This window comes from Moschus berezovskii, chromosome 18 (assembly GCF_049115385.1).
Source record: "Moschus berezovskii isolate FMDL1 chromosome 18, NW_MosBer_1.0, whole genome shotgun sequence".
NCBI lineage: Eukaryota > Metazoa > Chordata > Mammalia > Artiodactyla > Moschidae > Moschus > Moschus berezovskii.
Genome location: NC_142477.1, coordinates 58,538,050 through 58,555,985, shown reverse-complemented (window position 1 = coordinate 58,555,985; position 17,936 = coordinate 58,538,050). Strand labels below are relative to the sequence as shown.

Below are 17,936 nucleotides of genomic sequence, written 5' to 3'. Positions count from 1 at the left end.
GAGTCGATACAACTGAGCAACTAACACACTCACACACACTGTTCTCCATAGTGGCTGTACTAGATTGCATTCCCACCAACAGTATAAAAGGGTTCCCTTTTCTCCACACCCTCTCCAGCATTTATTGTTTGTAGACTTTTGGATAGCAGCCATTCTGACCATTGTCAGATGGTACCTCATTGTGGTTTTGATTTGCATTTCTCTGATAATGAGTGATGTTGAGCACCTTTTCATGTATTTGTTAGCCATCTGTATGTCTTCTTTGGAAAAATGTCTGTTTAGTTCTTTGGTCCATTTTTTGACTGGGTCATTTATTTTTATGGAATTGAGCTGCAGGAGCTGCTTGTATATTTTTGAGATTAATTCTTTGTCAGTTGCTTCATTTGCTATTATTTTCTCCCATTCTGAAGGCTGTCTTTTTACCTTGCTTATAGTTTCTTCCGTTGTTCAAAAGCTTTTAAGTTTAATTTGGTCCCACTTGTTTATTTTTGCTTTTATTTCCATTACTATGGGAGGTGGGTCATAGAGGATCCTGCTGTGATTTATGTCAGAGAGTGTTTTGCCTATGTTTTCCTCTAGGAGTTTTATAGTTTCTGGTCTTACATTTAAATCTTTAATCCATTTTGAATTTATTTTTGTGTATGGTGTTAGAAAGTGTTCTAGTTTCATTCTTTTACAAGTGGCTGACCAGTTTTCCCAGCACCACTTGTTGAAGAGACTGTCTTTTCTCCATTGTATATTCTTGCCTCCTTTGTCAAAGATAAGGTGTCCATGCTGCTAAGTCACTTCAATCGTGTCCGACTCTGTGTGACCCCATAGATGGAAGCCCACCAGGCTCCCCCTTCCCTGGGATTCTCCAGGCAAGAACACTGGAGTGGGTTGCCATTTCCTTCTCCAATGTGTGAAAGTGGAATATGAAAAGTGAAAGTGAAGTCGCTCAGTCGTGTCCAACCCTTAGCGACCCCATGGACTGCAGCCTACGAGGCTCCTCCATCCATGGGATTTTCTAGGCAAGAGTACTGGAGTGGCTTGCCATTGCCTTCTCCGAAGGTGTCCATAGGTGCGTGGATTTATCTCTGGGCTTTCTATTTTGTTCCATTGATCTCTATTTCTGTCCTTGTGCCAGTACCATCCTGTCTTGATGACTGTAGCTTTGTAGTATAGTCTGAAGTCAGGCAGGTTGATTCCTCCAGTTCCATTCTCAAGATTGCTTTGGCAATGTATTTGGAAGGTGATTTCTGGTTTCTATAATGTGACCCCACTTACAAGTCATTTAAATTAGTTATCAGACCACGTGTTCTTTTCAGTGTTTGAAGAACCAATTCAGGTATTGGTGCTATCCATTCTACAATTGTTTCTGCATTCAACAGTTCTACAAGTATGTTTCAGACCATGGTGCAATCAATATTTTTGCTAAATCCAGGTGATAATAATCTTTCTGGGTAGGAGTGGCAAATCCTATGGACTATAGTGTATTTATCTTTCCCCTCTCTGTCATGCACTGAGATGGAAGATTGTCGAGGAGACTACAGAGACTGGATGGAGGTAATTTCTCTGTGCCTGAATTACACAGACTGCACTGAAGTTCTATCAGTCACCTAATTATTGGACATAATTAGTGCCAAAAGGACACAGGAAAACTATAGTTCTTCTGTTGAATGTAACATAGGATGCAGTATTGGGGGAATTCAAAAAACTAACAAGCTTCAGAAATATTGTTTTTATCTGATTCATGCATACTTGGAACTCAGGAAATTGTCAATTTCTTTTTTTCTTATGTAATTAAGAGGCTTTTCTTCTAGGTAGTGCTAATAGGATTATATTTTCATCTTGACCAATGCTAATTGATTTTTTTAAAAAATCATTAAAATCTTTAAACTTGGACATTATCCTTAAGTTGTAAGTGTGAAACTCAGTCTATCCCTTGTGTCATGATGAGTAAAATTCATCTAGAGACCATCAGTGTTAATTCTGATACACCAAAAGCATACATATTTTAAATGGAGGGATTTTATTGTTGCAGTTGTTTTATTTTGTTTTAATTTAAAGTTATATTGAATGGAAAAGTAGTTAACTTAGTTACATGTTGAAACTCCTCTAAAGCCTTCTCAGAACCATTTCTTTTTAGCAGTAGATTTTTAAAGATATGTGGGACAGGATATATGGGGGAAAGGAAATTGTTTCAAACCTTCATGGTTTCTGATTTGGAGTAGAAAAATTGGTTCTGAAAAGTCTCAGTTTGGAACATTCATTAGAGCAACCCCTCTCTAATGTAGCCTGGTCAATGATAGGCTCAAGTATTCATACTGTTTCTATTTGATCAAGAAATGGGATGCAAAAATGAATGGGTAATCCAGATCATATTTTAGCCATAATTTATACCCTTTACTGTTATATCTTATGTTAAAAAATCTTTCTAAGAAAGAAATCAATGTAATAATTTGCTTCCAGTCATCTTTCATTTTCATGTTTCCTCATTGGGAAGACAGAGATGCCAGTAAACAATAAAATGATCAAAATGTTAGGCAAAGAAGTAGAATATGAGGCAGTCTCTAGGTAGCACACAGGGAGCATGGCCAGCCTTTGACTCACAGGCTGTCTCAAAAGGCTGATGATGACTCTGAAATTTTATCAAGTCCATCTCTTTTCTTTAGGCGTAACTGCTCTTATACATTTCCCAGTAGATGATAATCTATCCTATTTTTTAATGAAACTTCCAATGTAGAGGACACCAGCTCCCTTAGGAACCCACTGTGTGGTTAGATGGTTTTCAGAGAAGGATCCTGTTATTGTCAGTTTTTGTTCTTCATCCCCTCCACTGGGATGACCAGCTTTATGGAAACATGTTGTATCCATGTACCACCATTGTCTGTGGTCCTGGAAGAGATTGACAGCTAGAGGACACGCCTACCCTAAAGAACGATGGCTCCAGTCCCTTCAGCGTGTGACTAGTTTGTCTTCTCTCCTCTAGATGGAGAACAGAGGCTTTTCTACTTTAAATTCATATTGTAGTGTTGACTTACATTCACTTAGAGCTTCACTTTTTTTATTTTTGCCAACTCTATGCATTGCTGGAATTTCCCTGCTCTCTGCTAAAATCGTGCTGGTTCTGTTAATCAATATCCAGAATATTTGATTTTTTAAAAATGTGACATTGATGTGTATGATCTATAGGACATTGGATGAATACCAGAATGATTTAGTGTCCTCGGATCCAATGCTGTTTCTGCCAGAGCTACCAGTTTGACTTAGAGTGCATGATTTACTATGTGTTTCTGAGCTTCAACTTATCACCATTAAATGTGTGTCCAGGTTAGAGTAGCTTTTCCCTGTGGGTTTTCCATGAAATATTAACAGATATAAGATGAAAAAATGATCCCATTTTAAAAATAGGTGGTAGTGATGGTGATGATGGTGGGGTGCATAAGAATAAATGAATATAAATAGATTTCTTTACTGAAATACTTGAGCCTTAAAAAAAGGTACATTATAAATCTTCAAGAAAAGTTTTCTAAAGTTATCCACCTATGATTCATTTTTCCCTCTAATACTATCTTAAGGCCACCCACTGTTAACTGGGCTTATCTGCAAAGCAGAAATAGCCATTCTTTCCTTAGTGCCCATTCTAGAAATGTAGTAAAACTGCCAGGAGAGCATTTGAGGCTCTATAAATAAGCCATAGAAAATAGTTGGCATGCTCCATGGTTTCCTTTTGCCTCATGACCTCTTTGAGGGTAGGGGCCTTTTCTTCGTCATCTTGTGTAAATAGGGCCTAATCTAGCACTGGACATCTAAAAGATATTTAACAAATGTGTTGAATGGAGTCAAACTGTTCATAAATGGAAGACACTGCCTTGAAAATTTTTGAGCTGCATGTTATTATAAACTAGATTTTGAATTGGATGGAATTTTTAGGCAAGATGTTATCTAAGATCAGAAATTTATGAGTTTCTTATGGTTATAAAGATAACAGAATAAAATTATTCATAGAGAATCACAGGGAGATTAAAGAAGGGCAAAGGACAGCTTTTCAAGCAGTTGTTACTGGCTTCTTTCCTGAGTCTGGGTAACCTTTCCCATCAGCTTGAGTCTAGATTCTGCCTAAGGATGTGGATTTGTTAATTGGGGACATTCATCCAGATTATCAATGGATAAGGAAGGGACAAGACCCGATGAAATGTGCTTCATCTTTCATCTTGGATATTGCCACTGTGTACTTATGAATTTAATTCATTAAATTTATGATGAGTTTATTTTTCTACTCTGTTATTCCATCATTCTGTAGTGTTTCTTATGACCTTTTGGAGAGCATGAAATATGTCTCATATGCATTTATCCTTCTTTAATATCTGATGTTTTGTGAACATAGGAAGAACTCAATAAATATTTGCTGAAAAAAATAAATAGCTGAATATGATGGTTCTGACACTTCTCCAATTTAGCATCTGAAGTTGAGATAGTAAATATAATGAGCTTCAATTTAACAGAAGTTAAATAAAATTTTGAAAGTAGGGAAAAATAGGAAAAAAAATTACCTATCATTTTACTACCAAAGAATCATCACTGTCAAGACTTCTAATTATTTCCCTCTAGACATATTTTATGCAAAAGGAATTTTTATATACAGTTGTAATCATGTGCTATATATAACCGTGTCCTGATTTTTTGACTTGCAGCTATTTAGTTGGTAAGCTGTGTCCAACTCTGCAGACTCATAGATGATATCCCAGGCTCCTCTGTCCGTGGGATTTCCCAGGCAAGAATACTGGAGAGAGTTGCCATTTCATTCTCCGGGGAATCTTCCCCATCCAGGGAGCAAACCCACGTTTCCTGCTTTGCAGATTGATTCTTTACCATTGGGCTACCTGGGAAGCCTACTTTTTTCACTCGAAACTATATAAAGTGTTTATAATCATTATATGCACTATTTTGTATGTAAGAAATATTTCACAATAAAAATTTAAAAGCTTTATAAGTCCCAGGTGACTTAGCTTTAGCAAACAGAATTTTAAAATTGTTCCTGTGTATTTTTCTTAAATATTTATACTTTTATTATCTTATTTCTTATTAAGCTTCCTCTCTCATTTTCTTTTTATTTATTTAGAGAAATAAATTTTATCTTTATCTTCAGATGCTATATAAAAGGGCTGAATTAAATATTTTTGAACATGAAGTTTTTTCCTGTTTTTCCTTTGGGTATTTTTTAAGCATAATGTACCTATTAGCAAACTACTTTTCAGATGTTTGTGTCAGTATTTGCTATTTCTTTCCTTTTTTAAAAAGCTAAATTATTTATTATACAAACAATGGTAAGAATTTTAAAATTATAAAACAGAAAATCCTAAATCTCACCATGTGGTTTTTTCATTTCATTGCCTTGCCAGAATTTGTATATTTGATTATGATGTTTCCATAATTATATTTGTAAAATATTTGCTGTTTCTGACAGGTAGGAACATTCTAAATTCAATGTAAATTCACCAGTAGTGATTTTTTCTTAACTTTGAAAAATACTGACTAATTTTATTGGAAAAATGGTTCCTGATTTTGTTTCATTTTGTGGTCTTATTAGTGAGGTCAAAGCTTTTCATATATATTTGTTCTTTTATGAATTGCCAATTTATGTTTGTCCATTTTTTTTCCTACTGAATTGTATGAATGCTTCATTGCATAGAGCATGCTGTTTTCTGCAGGTGCAGGCACACACCACTGCTTTAGGTGATGCCAAGGCAACAGTATGAACCCGAGCAATGCTGCCATCAATGTTGGCAGCCAGAGCAGGCTGCACTGTGGACTGTTTTGTAACACGGTTAGTTACTAAATGGTCCCCTCTTTCTATTAGTTCAGCATTGCAAAAACCAGGCCTGGCTAGTGATGTGTGTGTGACAGACTTCATTTGCCCCTTCGTCTCAGTTATTATTAGAAAGGTCCAGAAATCGCCAGTCAACGGGGGACTGTGGGCACCTTCTGCTTCTGCTGCTCTTGCAGGTCTAAAGTGTTGCAACCACTCAATGTGGTTTGCTCTTCACTGGAGCAAATTGCCAACAGATTGCGTGACTCCTTAAGAGTAATGAGAATCAACCTCATTTTAGGAGAGGAGACAGAATGTGTCTGTATTCAGCAAATCACATCCCCCTGCTGCTGGGATTGCTTCAGACACTCCTCAGAGGTGAGGGGCCCTTATTGACGGAGAAATGTCCATTTTGTCTGAGGAGCTGCTGGGTTCTGTCAGCATCTGCTGGCAGTAATGCTTTCTCTCACATAGCTTCACTCCCCAAACAACTGGACGTGACGGAAGTTAATGTAAGTTTCCTGCAGTCTATTTCAGTCCCTTGTCATTTTATCAGGGAACTAAATGTTAAATGCCTCCATACACACTGTAAGCTAAGGATACCATTTACAACAAGATAGAAACTTTAAAAACTGTATCGAGGCATGCAGATCATAGTTTTAAAATAAATAGTAATTTTTTGTCTTACATAAAAAACTCAGAATTAGTTTGGGAACTGCTAAAGTCATGAAAATTGTCCTGTAACAAAGAAAAAAAAAAGGCTCCTTAAAAGTAAAGGTTTTGTGCAGAACTTCTAAGAAAAGGTGGAAATTATTTCAGGATAGTTTTGCCTCAATACTATTTTTATCACTGTTTTTCCTTTTAAGATTGTACAGTGCCTCCTTAGTTGCACATAGGATTAAATTCAGTTTCTCCTAGGCCATCTTTTCTGTGTGAATTTTAGACTCTGTCTTATTGTTAAGTAATTTAAAATTCAACTTTTTTAATTTCTACCCCAATATGTGTTTTTCCCAAGCCCACTCCTTTCCCTGTCAGTGTGGGCACTTCTTCATGCACCTGTGTCAGTTCACATCTACAAAATGTGTTGATCTGTCAGGCCTCCCTGGTGGCTCAGACAGCAAAGAATTCACCTGCAATGCCGGAGACCTGGTTTCGATCCCCGGTTGGGAAGATCCCCTGGAGGAGGGCATGGCAACCCCCTCCAGTATTCTTGCCTGGAGAATCCCCATAGCCAGAGGAGCCTGGCGGGCTCCAGTCCATAGGGTTGCAAAGAGTTGGACACGCCTGAGCGACTAAGCACAGCACATCAGTCCTCTTGGTTATGAGTGTGTATTATTATTTCCTTGAGGGGAGAGCCAGTTATATTTCTTTTATACTTTTCAATGTGTTGACTAGAAAGTTTTTCATGTAATATCTATTTAGTAAATGTAGTTATTTGCCTAGCTTTTATTCTAAAACATTCATGAGATTCAAGTTGTGAGTACATTTCTGGATGGTTGGGGACACATGTGTTTTGGGTTATTGACTTCATATTTTAAATGCAACTGTAATTTAAGCATTTGTGAAATAAATTAGACTCAGATTTTTTGTCTGTCCTTTAATCTTTAAATAAGTGGTTTTAAAATACTTAAAAAAGATGCTTTTGCTTTTCTGATGAGGCCATGTTAAAGATATTTAAACTATAAAAGCAATGGGCCAGTTGATGGTGAATTTGAGATAATATCCTTGATTGTGTTGATTATGTGATTTTGGAAATCTACACGTAGTGTCAGTTTTGGCAGCAGTTTAGAATAGAGAGTATTCCTTTTTGCTAATTGGAGTGATAATTTGGTGACATTAATTTCCTGGAGATTCCATGTAAGTTAGGCTTGGTAAAGATGCGTGGAAGAAATGCTCTGATGTTTATCCACTAGAATTAAATTCTGAGATTCCAAATGTAATACTGAAATCATGAACTTTTTCTTTGATGATGTATGTGTCTAGACAGATGATGAGCTTATTAAACATAAAGATTATAATTCAAAACGACATCATCAATTTAGAGAAATGTAAAAAGACGTACAGAAGCAATGTTTGAGTAATAACTTGCTGAGGTTAGATTGGAATTGGAAAATACATTGTCTAATACAGGCTACTTTTCAGACCCAAGAGTAAATCAAAGCCAAAAGCAAGTTTATTCTTGAGAACTTGATAAAGAGCAAGTAACTGTGAATTTAAATTGCTTAATACATATAACAGCCTTCTACATTATAATTATGTTCACTTACAAATGAAGAAATTGAGGCTCAGAGAGAAGTGAGTTGCCTAGGTCACACAGCTAGTAAGCAGTAGAGTCAGGACTGGAACCTCCTTCTCACTGACTGCAAAGACTAATATCTTGAGATACTGGAATGTTTTTTAGGAAATAGAAAATTAGTCATGAATAGTTATCATGGCATGTAAAAGAGAGACTCCTTGTGGATAATGAGTGTTCCAATGAATTACTGTTGGTAAAGCTGAAATAAAGGTGCTCTTTCTAACCTCAACTGATATAGTTAACATGGTCTGATGTGAAGGGTAATTGCTGAACTTATAGAAAGGAATATGACACTGTCCCAAGGAAACAAAATTTGAAGTCAGGTAGCAGTCCTCCCCTTTTAGAAAGTATTGGGACCATGCTTTTTCATGCATAAAACAATGCTCATTAATCAACACTCATATTGTATATTAATAGCTGTACTAATTGAGCATTTACTATATGACAGGCACTACATTAAATGCTTAATGCATGTTTTCTCATTTAATTTCTTCAATGACTCTACGATGTAGATACCATTAATATTCTCATTTCACAGGCTAGGAGCCTGAGACACAAAATTAAATGATTTTTCAAAACCTCATATCTCATTACTATCTGAATCATATTATGTCTAAACATCATGATGACATGGTCTGTTTTTATTAACAACTACTAATACTTCCTGCTTCTTGCACTGTAAGGAGTCTACTTAATTTTGCACTTGGCTTTCCTAGATGATTTTGAAGCTCTAATCAATTTGTGCTGCAAGATTACATTAAAGGACACAAGGGAAACCCTGTATATTGTTACCAATTACTAGTATTTTTGGTTTAGTTGGAAAGACAGGTAAATTCTGGCAGCAGAGATGCTCTGGGAATCACTTCCTTTGTCTGTAAAATGAAATCAGCAATGCTTCACCAGTCTAAAGATAGGAGCTGAACAGGATAACATTTTTTACTGAATATCCACAGAGTTATTCCCATTTGAGTTCTCTGGGGGAATGAGGATACTAACATGTATGAATGAGTATGAATGACCTCAGAAGCTTAATGATTTAATGAAGAGAAATATTTTCCTGCCTCTCATTGTAATACTGACATTTCTGGTTGAAGCTTGGACTCCAGTTTTCAAGTGATCTTAGACTAAGAACAGGGGCATCATATTTAGTCTCCCACATAGCAATTCTTTCCTTTGAGAAACAGCAGTCTTTACTTTGACAAGATTATGTTACCTTTTGTTTATCAACTCTGGCTAAAATACAATTTTAGGACTGTAGAAAGAAGAGCTGTATCAAAGATATACTCTTCCAAGAATCAAGGTTGATTGAGAATTCTTGTCAGAAGCATGAAAGATTCTAAAGGTGTAATATGTTGATGGCTTTGTTGAATTAGCAGTTTATCACACCACATAGTTCCCAGAGTGATTTATCATTGAGTCAGGTTCCGTTTTACTCTGTCCCATTATTACAGATTAATCTGGGACATATAGTTTGTGAAATATTGACAAATGCATTCTGAATTGTTATTTTGGAAACCATCAAGACAGTTGGCTCCTTTTGATTTAATACCCTTGACTTCAGTACTAATTCTGAGCATGTTAGAGATGAGCCTCTATAAAGAAAAGGGAATAACATTAATTAAGATGGTGTGACTTTTCTCCTCACAATAAATTCTTTTGCTAGAATGGGAATAATAATGTTTTTAATAAAAACGCCACCTGAGATTTTTCTTATGTTCTCATAGGAGAGCTCTTTACTGTAAAATTAAGACAGCCTCTTAACTCTGAAGCACCTTCAATTTATAAAAAAGGGCCAACCTAATGTTCCAAAGCAGACTCAATCCTTTCAGTGCATACCCATTTTAGGGCCAAGGGAAAAGTGTCTTGTTCTGCAGGAAAACATTTCTCAGCTAACTGTTATTTTAAATGCTTCCAGGAGACCACAGGTAAGAGAGGAGACAACAACCCCTGGCATGCCTGGGGGATCACTTGTTTTTTCATATTTGTGGAACCCTGTGTCAAGAAAGGAGACATCTAAAAATAAAATGCATTTACTCAGAATCTCTGGGGCAAGGTGCAAAGAGCCTGTGCTATAGGAGCCTAGATTAAAAATTAAATGGTTGAAACCTGGAGAGCAGATGTTATCAGCAAAACCATGGGTGCTTTCTGTTTAAGTCTTTGCCATCTGATTAGTTTCAATAAATTGGCTTTCAGATGTTATCAGGAGAACCATGGGTGCTTTCTGGTTAAGTCTTTGCCATCTGATTAGTTTCAATAAATTGGTGCTCAGCACTATTGTCTTTTGGCCTTTAGTTGCTGGTAAACCCATTTACTGGTGAGCTGTTTCTTTGTAGTCCGGTGATTACTGGCCTTTCAAAGCATTGGCTTAATCCACCAGTACTGTACTATCTCCAAAATTCAGTCTGGTCTGTTCATCACTCTAGTCAAGTTCCAAATGGTCGGAGTCAAATTCTTGCTCTAGTTCACCTATATATTTTTATAGCTTTTCCCCTAAGATGTGGCATGGAATGGAAGATAGAGCCCAGGAGTGGTATAAACACTTTTTAAAATTTATTGATAAAGAGGATCCATGAGGAGGAAAAGGGGCCAGCCGGAAGGATTAGGTACAGTCCTGAGTATATTGCTTTTCTTCTAGTTGATTCCTGCCCTCTTAGATACTGCTCCAATTTTCCACTGCTTCTGTAGGAATCAAATCTTAAAACTGAGACTGAAAGCGGTACAATCCTGCATTTCTGCATGTCTCATCGTCTCACTGTCAGTCCAGAACCCTGCCATTACTACCAACATACTTTCACGTCTTTCAACTGTCTCTAAAACCCAATGACTAGCTTACCATAATTTCAAAGGCTCTCCTTTTTCAGTAGAATTTCAGCTATTTTGAAATATCATTAGAAACAATCTAACTAAACAAATTGAGATGAATCTGTAGCTTACGGTTGACCAAAAAAATATTGAAAAAGTAAGCTGTGGATTTGGGAGTATCAATTTTGTAAATTAGACTGGGGTTGTTTTTAAAGAAGGTATTTCATTTATAAGTGAAAATGTATCTTTCTTTGTTTAAATATTATGTTCATGCCATATTCTCCATCCCCCACACACTTCTTAAAAACTTTTAATTTTAGAATATAGCCAATTAACAATTTTGTAATAGTTTCAGGTGTGCAGGAAAGGGACTCAACCATACATATACATGTATCCATTCTCTCCCAAATTCCCCTCCCATCCAGGCTGCCACAGAACATTGAACAGAGTTCCCTGTGCTATACATTGCTGGTTATCCATTTTAAATATAGCCATGTATACCTGTCCATCCCATACTCCCTAACTCCCTTTCCCCGATAAGTTCATTTTCCCCTCTGGCAACCATAAGTTCACTTTCTAAGTCTGTGAGTCTGTTTTGTAAATAAATTCACTTTTATCATTCCTTTTTAGATTCTGCAAATAAGTGGTGTCATAGAATATCTCTTTCTCTGACTTACCTCACTTAGTATACAATCTCTAGGTCCATCCATGTTGCTGCAAATGGCATTATTTCATTCTTTTTAACGGCTGAGTAATATTAAATTGCATATACCACACTTTCTTTATCCATTCCTTTGGTTGTTTCCATATCTTGGCTCTTGTAAACAGTGTTGTGATGAACATTAGGATGCATGTATCCTTTTGGTGCATGTTTTTCTCCAGATACATGCCCAAGAGTGGGACGGCAGGGCATATGGTAGCTCTATTTTTAGTTTTTTATGGAACCTCCATAGTGGCTGTGCGTGAGTGTGTGCTTAAGTCTCTTCAGTCATGTCTGACTCTTTGTGACTCTATGGACTGTAGCCCACTAAATTCCTCTATCCGTGGGATTCTCCAGGCACGAATACTGGATTGCCATGCCCTCCTCCAGGGGATCTTCCTGACCCAGAGATCAAACCCATGTTTCTTATGTCTCCTGCATTGGCAGGCAGGTTCTTTACCACTAGCGCCACCTGGGAAGTCATAGTGGCTATACCAATTTATGTTCCCATCAACAGTGTAGGAGGGTTCCCTTCCCTCAAGCATTTATTGTTTGTGGATTTTTTGATGACCGCCATTTTGACTGGTGTGAGGTCATACCCCACTGTAGTTTTGATTTGCATTTCTCTACCCTCCCCATACATTTTTAGCCTTGTTATTCACCTAATCTCAAATTTTGAAAATAATCAGTTACTAGACTGAGGAGGTCCAGGAACACAGGGTCTCTTCTGTTCAAATTTTGCTTCTTTGAGCCAAGCCAGACCCAGACTATTGCCTGCTTGGTGACACTCCTAGCCTACCTGTAAAGATGCTAATCTTTACTCCTCAGGGACTGGGGACCTGATACAGGTTCATCAGAAGAGCATGCTTTTATCTGGGATCAGCTTTCAAACTAAAAATTTTCCTCAGTAATATTATATTATTTTCATAGTATTAGAAAAAGTGAACAAAAATTTTAAATGGAAAAAATATCCATGCTGTGAAAAACTCTTAAAGTGGACTCCAATTTTCTGCAGAATCAATGTGTCTTATGATAAAATCAGTGTCTACAGAAAAGGAAGATTTTCAGTTACTGGGGTCAGAGAGCAAATGTAGAAACACTGTAAGAAACTTTGAAATTTTAGCAGAAGAGGATTTTCAGCAGCAAAATTCAAGGAAAGGCCTTTTAGTGGAATTTTAAATCATTATATCAAATTTCTTTTACATTATCTGACATCTCAAGTGCTTTTGACAGCAGATTGAATTCAGGCTGTAATTTTCAGCCTTGGTAGTCTTAAATATCATCACTTCAGATCTACCTTAATTTTGTTCAGATACTAAGTGGTGTAGTATCTGTTTTATTTACAAGTAGAGGAAAAACCAGGGTGATGAATACATTTTGATTTCTGTTTTCTTGTTTTTTTTCATAGTGCAAATGAAGATTTTTTAAAATAAAAGTATGTCCAATTGTGTCTTTGCAAAAGGCCTTTTCAGAAAATAAGTTTTGAATATTCATTTTAATACTGTTACTTATGACCCTACATAGGCTCTATGCTGTTAAGTCTTCAGTGTGTGAGTCTTAGAACTGAGCAATAACTTCAGTGATATTTTAATGTCGGATCCTCTCCTTGGCAGGCTCTTTGCATTTTGCATGAAAACTGTATTTTAGGATTTTTTTTTTAAACTTAAGATATGTGGATCAATGATTTTGACATGACTTGTTCTCTTGGACCAACTGGATTTTATAAACATTATTATACTTTGCTCTTGAATGATACATGACACTGAGAGACAGAAATTGGGTTTCTATCCTGCCATGGCGACCTGGTATTGATCTTGCTCAGCTAATTACTTATTACTCTCCCTCAATGTTGAATGGACTACATGGAGCCCTCTGTGGGTATGAGGGGGAAGTGGGGCCAGAAGTTGCAGAAGTTGCATTAACATGCCATGAAACTGTGTGGTCAGCTTCTCCCTAAAGGGCTACAACCCCCTTAAGACAACTTCCTTTTCAGGGAGTTGTAAAGCATAGAAACTTCAGAGGAAGGGGCCCAGCTGCAAGGATACAGTCAGGAAGTTTTCTTACTCAGAGGAGTGACCTTGCGTCACTGTGGGCCATGAATGAATCTCCTGCTGTGGCTCAGGCTGAGTCCTCTCGTCAGTTCCAGTAGCTGGGAAGAGACCCATGTTCATTTTCTGGTGGTGCTCCTCGCAGAGTTTATGCCAGCTCCTCCTCAATCAGGTATGGTGCCATTGTCTTGAGAACGATTAGAGATGCGTGATGTAGAGTGGTGATGTAGGTGTGTCAGGCTATGGTACGTGCAAATGTAGGTTTTGGGGGTGCTGAATTCAGAATGATCTAGAAGTTTCTCATCAGAATTAGCAGGTAGGCACGATGATTTTGCTACCAGGATCACCAAACTCAGGATATGAAAGCTTGATGATATACTTGCTGTGATAAAACATTGGTGAGGCAAATAAGTTTTAAAAAAGAAAGATTAGAAGAGTCATGAAAGAATTGTGAGTGCAGCCTCTCCTGTTACCCTTGCTACCACTCAAGTCTTGGTTACAATGGTCTAGCGCCTGGGCCAGTGCAGTAGCCTCCTCACTAAGTTCCCTGTGCTCGTTCTGCCCTGGAGGCTGGCCTCCACACCACTGAAAATACAAGTCAGGTTTCACCACTCTGCTTTCCAAACTTTCTAAGGGCCTCACGTCTCACTAGCAGTGAGACAGGCAGTTTCTTACTGTGGCGGATGTTGCATTATAGGGTCTGCCCTGGCCCCTTCTCTGGTCTCATCTCACCCTGTTCATCTATTCCACTTGGGTCCCTCTGCTTTCCTCACTGTGCCTTGACTATGCCATCCACACTCCCTTCTGAGAACCTTTTCACATGTGCATTCTTGTCATTGAAGTATCCTTCCTCCAGACATCCATCCACATCACTCACTTCTTCATTCATCTCCATCTCTGTTCGAACAGCACATTCTGAGAGAGGCTTTTGTAGCCACGGTATCTAAAATAGCACACACACCCACCCCGTCACTCTCTATCTGCTTACCCTCCCTGCCTTTTCTTCACAGCACTTATCATCACCTGTCACATTCCATTAAGTTAAATGGTATGAAATTGCCTTTTTTGTGAGTCAAGAATCTGGCCATTTCATCTGCTTCAAACTAAATTTGGCCATTTCATATTCTTTAAACTAAAATATATTAATTTATAATTTTATTTCAACCTAAAATATATTAATTTGTTTATATTTGTCTTCTTTCCCCTGCACTAAGATTTAAACTCTGTGACCAGGGGTTAGATTTGTTTTGGACAACATCCCCAGTGTCTGGAATATAGCAGGCACTTAGAAAAGCTATATCAAATGAATGAAAAGAAAGAAAAGTTGTTGAAATTTGTTGATAATGAGCAGAGAAAACTTAAATGGAAAGTGGTCTGTGCTTAGATATTCTAGGAAAATGTGATTAGAAGAGCTTCTGAGAAAGTCCAGAAAAATTGAAGGACTTATTGGGATCCATGTGATGTACAGTGTAAAGTTTTGGAATTGGAATTCTGGGCTATGTATGGACCTTAATTATATATTTTTTGATATGGTTTCCTGAAACTGGGTCTGAGAGGTATAAAATAAGTATGGATAAAACACTTTTGAGGTTAAAGTGGAAGTGAAAGTCACTCAAGTGTCTGACTCTTTGCAACCCCATGGACTATACAGTCCACAGAATTCTCCAGGCTAGAATTCTGGAATGGGTAGCTTTTCCCTTCTCCATGGGACCTGCCCAACCATGGATCAAACCCAGGTCTCCCACGTTGCAGGCAGATTCCTGACCAGCTGAGCCACAAGGAAAACCCAAGAATACTGGAAGTTTCACAATTGGTAATTTATAATGACTCAGCTTGCCAACTGTGATAGTGTTAATTCTCACAAGAGAAAAGAAGCTATTTTTTACTTTCAGGTCTAGAAACCTGGCTGATAAGTTTAGTAGTGTGGCTTGTGCAAACACTTAGAAATACTAGATTAAATAAACATCCTCTTTCTTGTATATCTGATCTTGAAAGGAAGTAAAGGTATCACTGTGAGTCAGAAGTATAGATGGAGTTGAAAATCTCAGGGATAAAAATGTGAATGATGCTGTGGTCACTCTTGGGAGGATGTGATTAGTCTCCTTAAAGCAAGGGCTTTGGTTTTAACAACCATGCAGAGATATGAGATGAAAAATTGAGACTCTGTTGAAACAGAGATTTTCAAGACAAAGTTGTGATTTTGAGTGGGAGACTCTAGAAGAAAATCCACCAATAGCACAGAACAAATAAGAAAGATGTGTCTTAGAAAAGAAGATGTGTGGATGTGTGCCTCATTTAGATTTGGGATTTGAATATGTACTCCTTGTATAATACAGAGAAGAAACACAACTTGAGAAATTAACTCAAAGGATCCTAGGCCACTGATAACCCTCAAACATCCGGAAAAATCATCTGCAAGCTTCTTAGGAAGATTACCATAAATCCAACCTTCATAGGTTTCCTACAGATAAATTCCTTCTAAAAATTAAATTATAACCTAAAATTATAAAACATAAGAAAAAAGGCCCCCATAAGTAGGAGTTATAAAATGTAACAATGAGCAGGATTAAAACCTCACACCTTTAAATGATGGAAATATCTAATAGAATAGTATAAAATAAGAATATTAAAAGTGACTAAGCAATGAAAGCAAATTATGAATAAGAAAAGTTAGGTCTTAAAAAGTAGAAGTTATAATAATGAAAACATAGCACTTGAAATAAAGAATTATCAAATGGATTAAACAACCAACTAGACATAACTGAAGAGAGAATTAATCAACTTTAATGTGGTGTAAAAAAATCTATCAGAATGCACTAAAGAGAAAAAGAAAATATGAGAGAAAAGTTGAGACATGTTGGAGAGAAAGAGAAAATACAGTGTTTTATAGGCATTCTAGAAGGAAAGAATAGAGAGAATTGGGAATAGGCAGTATCTGACTACCAGGAAACGAAGAATTTATGCAAAAAGACAACAAAAAAAAGCCAGATAGATTTCAAAATTAATGAAAGCACTTCTAAACAACAAGAGTCAATGTGAAAACATAAAAAAGTAGAAAATATTTAAAACTGAGGTTAATGCAAGGATGTGGAAAAAATACTGTTGTACTGCTGATGTGAAGTGAAGTTGCTCAGTCGTGTCTGACTCTTTGCAACCCCATGGACTGTAGCCTATCAGGCTCCTCAGTTCATGGAATTTTCCAGGCAAGAGTACTAGAGTGGGTTGTCATTTCCTTCTGATGGTGGTAATGTAAATTGGAGTAGCCACTGTAGAAAACAGTATGGACGTTTCTCAAAAAAAACTAAAAATAGAACTACCATATGACCCAGCAGTGCTTTCCTGGTAGCTCAGCTGGTAAAGAATCCACTTGAAATGCAGGAGACCCCAGTTCAATTCCTGGGTCAGGAAGTTCCCCCGAAGAAGGGATAGGCTATCCACTCCAGTATTCTTGGGCTTCCCTGGTGACTCAAAAGGTAAAGAATCTGCCTGCAATGTGGGAGACTTGGGTTCAATCCCAGGGTTGGGAAGATCCCCTGGAGGAGGGCATAGAAACACTCCAGTATTCTGGCCTGGAGACTCCCCATGGACAGAGGAGCCTGTCAGGCTATAGTCCATGGCGTCACAAAGAGTTGGACACAATTGATCAACTAAGCACAGCATAGCACAGCATTATCCAGCAATTCCACTCCTGGGTATATATCTGAAAAAAAAAAAAATGAAACCACTAATTAAAAATGATAATGCACCCCAGCGTTCATAGCATCATTATTTAAATACTATTGCCAAACTAAGTGTCCAGCAACAGATGAATAGATAAAGAAGAATGGATAGGTATAATTAACGAAAGGTTTATGGTGGGAGAAGTGCTCTCTGATTCAGAAAACTCTGGGAAGCTTCAGTATACTTGTAGCTAATAATATTGTAGAAAATATCTTTAAATAAATGCAGAAACTTCATTTTGTGAAGATCCCAGACTAAAGGCAATGTGGTATCCTGAAATAGAAGAAGGATATTAGTGGAGTAATTAATGTAATCCTAGGAAAATCTGCAGTTTAGTTAATAACATTATATTGATGTTAGTTTATAGAATAGTTGCGAAGACAGTGCAGAAGATTCTCATCCAGAAGATACCCTTTATCCAGCTTCCCCTAATATTAGCATCTTACATAACCATAGTACCTCGCAAAATCAAGATTCTGTAAACTTGAAAGTATTCCAAAATAAAAATCTCATTAACAAATATCCCAGGTGGTCAGATGATTCATTTGTAAATTAAATTTTTAGAAACAAAAGTGCAGT

The 17,936-nt window shown here is 37.2% G+C and overlaps 1 protein-coding gene across 9 annotated transcripts in view; it reads left to right on the top strand.

The window, feature by feature from the left end:
- PDE4D (phosphodiesterase 4D) overlaps window positions 1–17,936 on the top strand; it is a 1,698,276-nt gene that overhangs the window by 342,653 nt on the left and 1,337,687 nt on the right. The window contains exon 1 of one of the 9 annotated variants that reach the window (XM_088827711.1): window positions 12,782–13,809. The exons of the other annotated variants lie outside the window; for them this stretch is intronic. The gene's annotated coding sequence lies outside the window, so the exon portion shown is untranslated. Of the gene's footprint in view, window positions 1–12,781; window positions 13,810–17,936 lie in introns of those variants that run through there. 9 annotated transcript variants of the gene reach the window in all.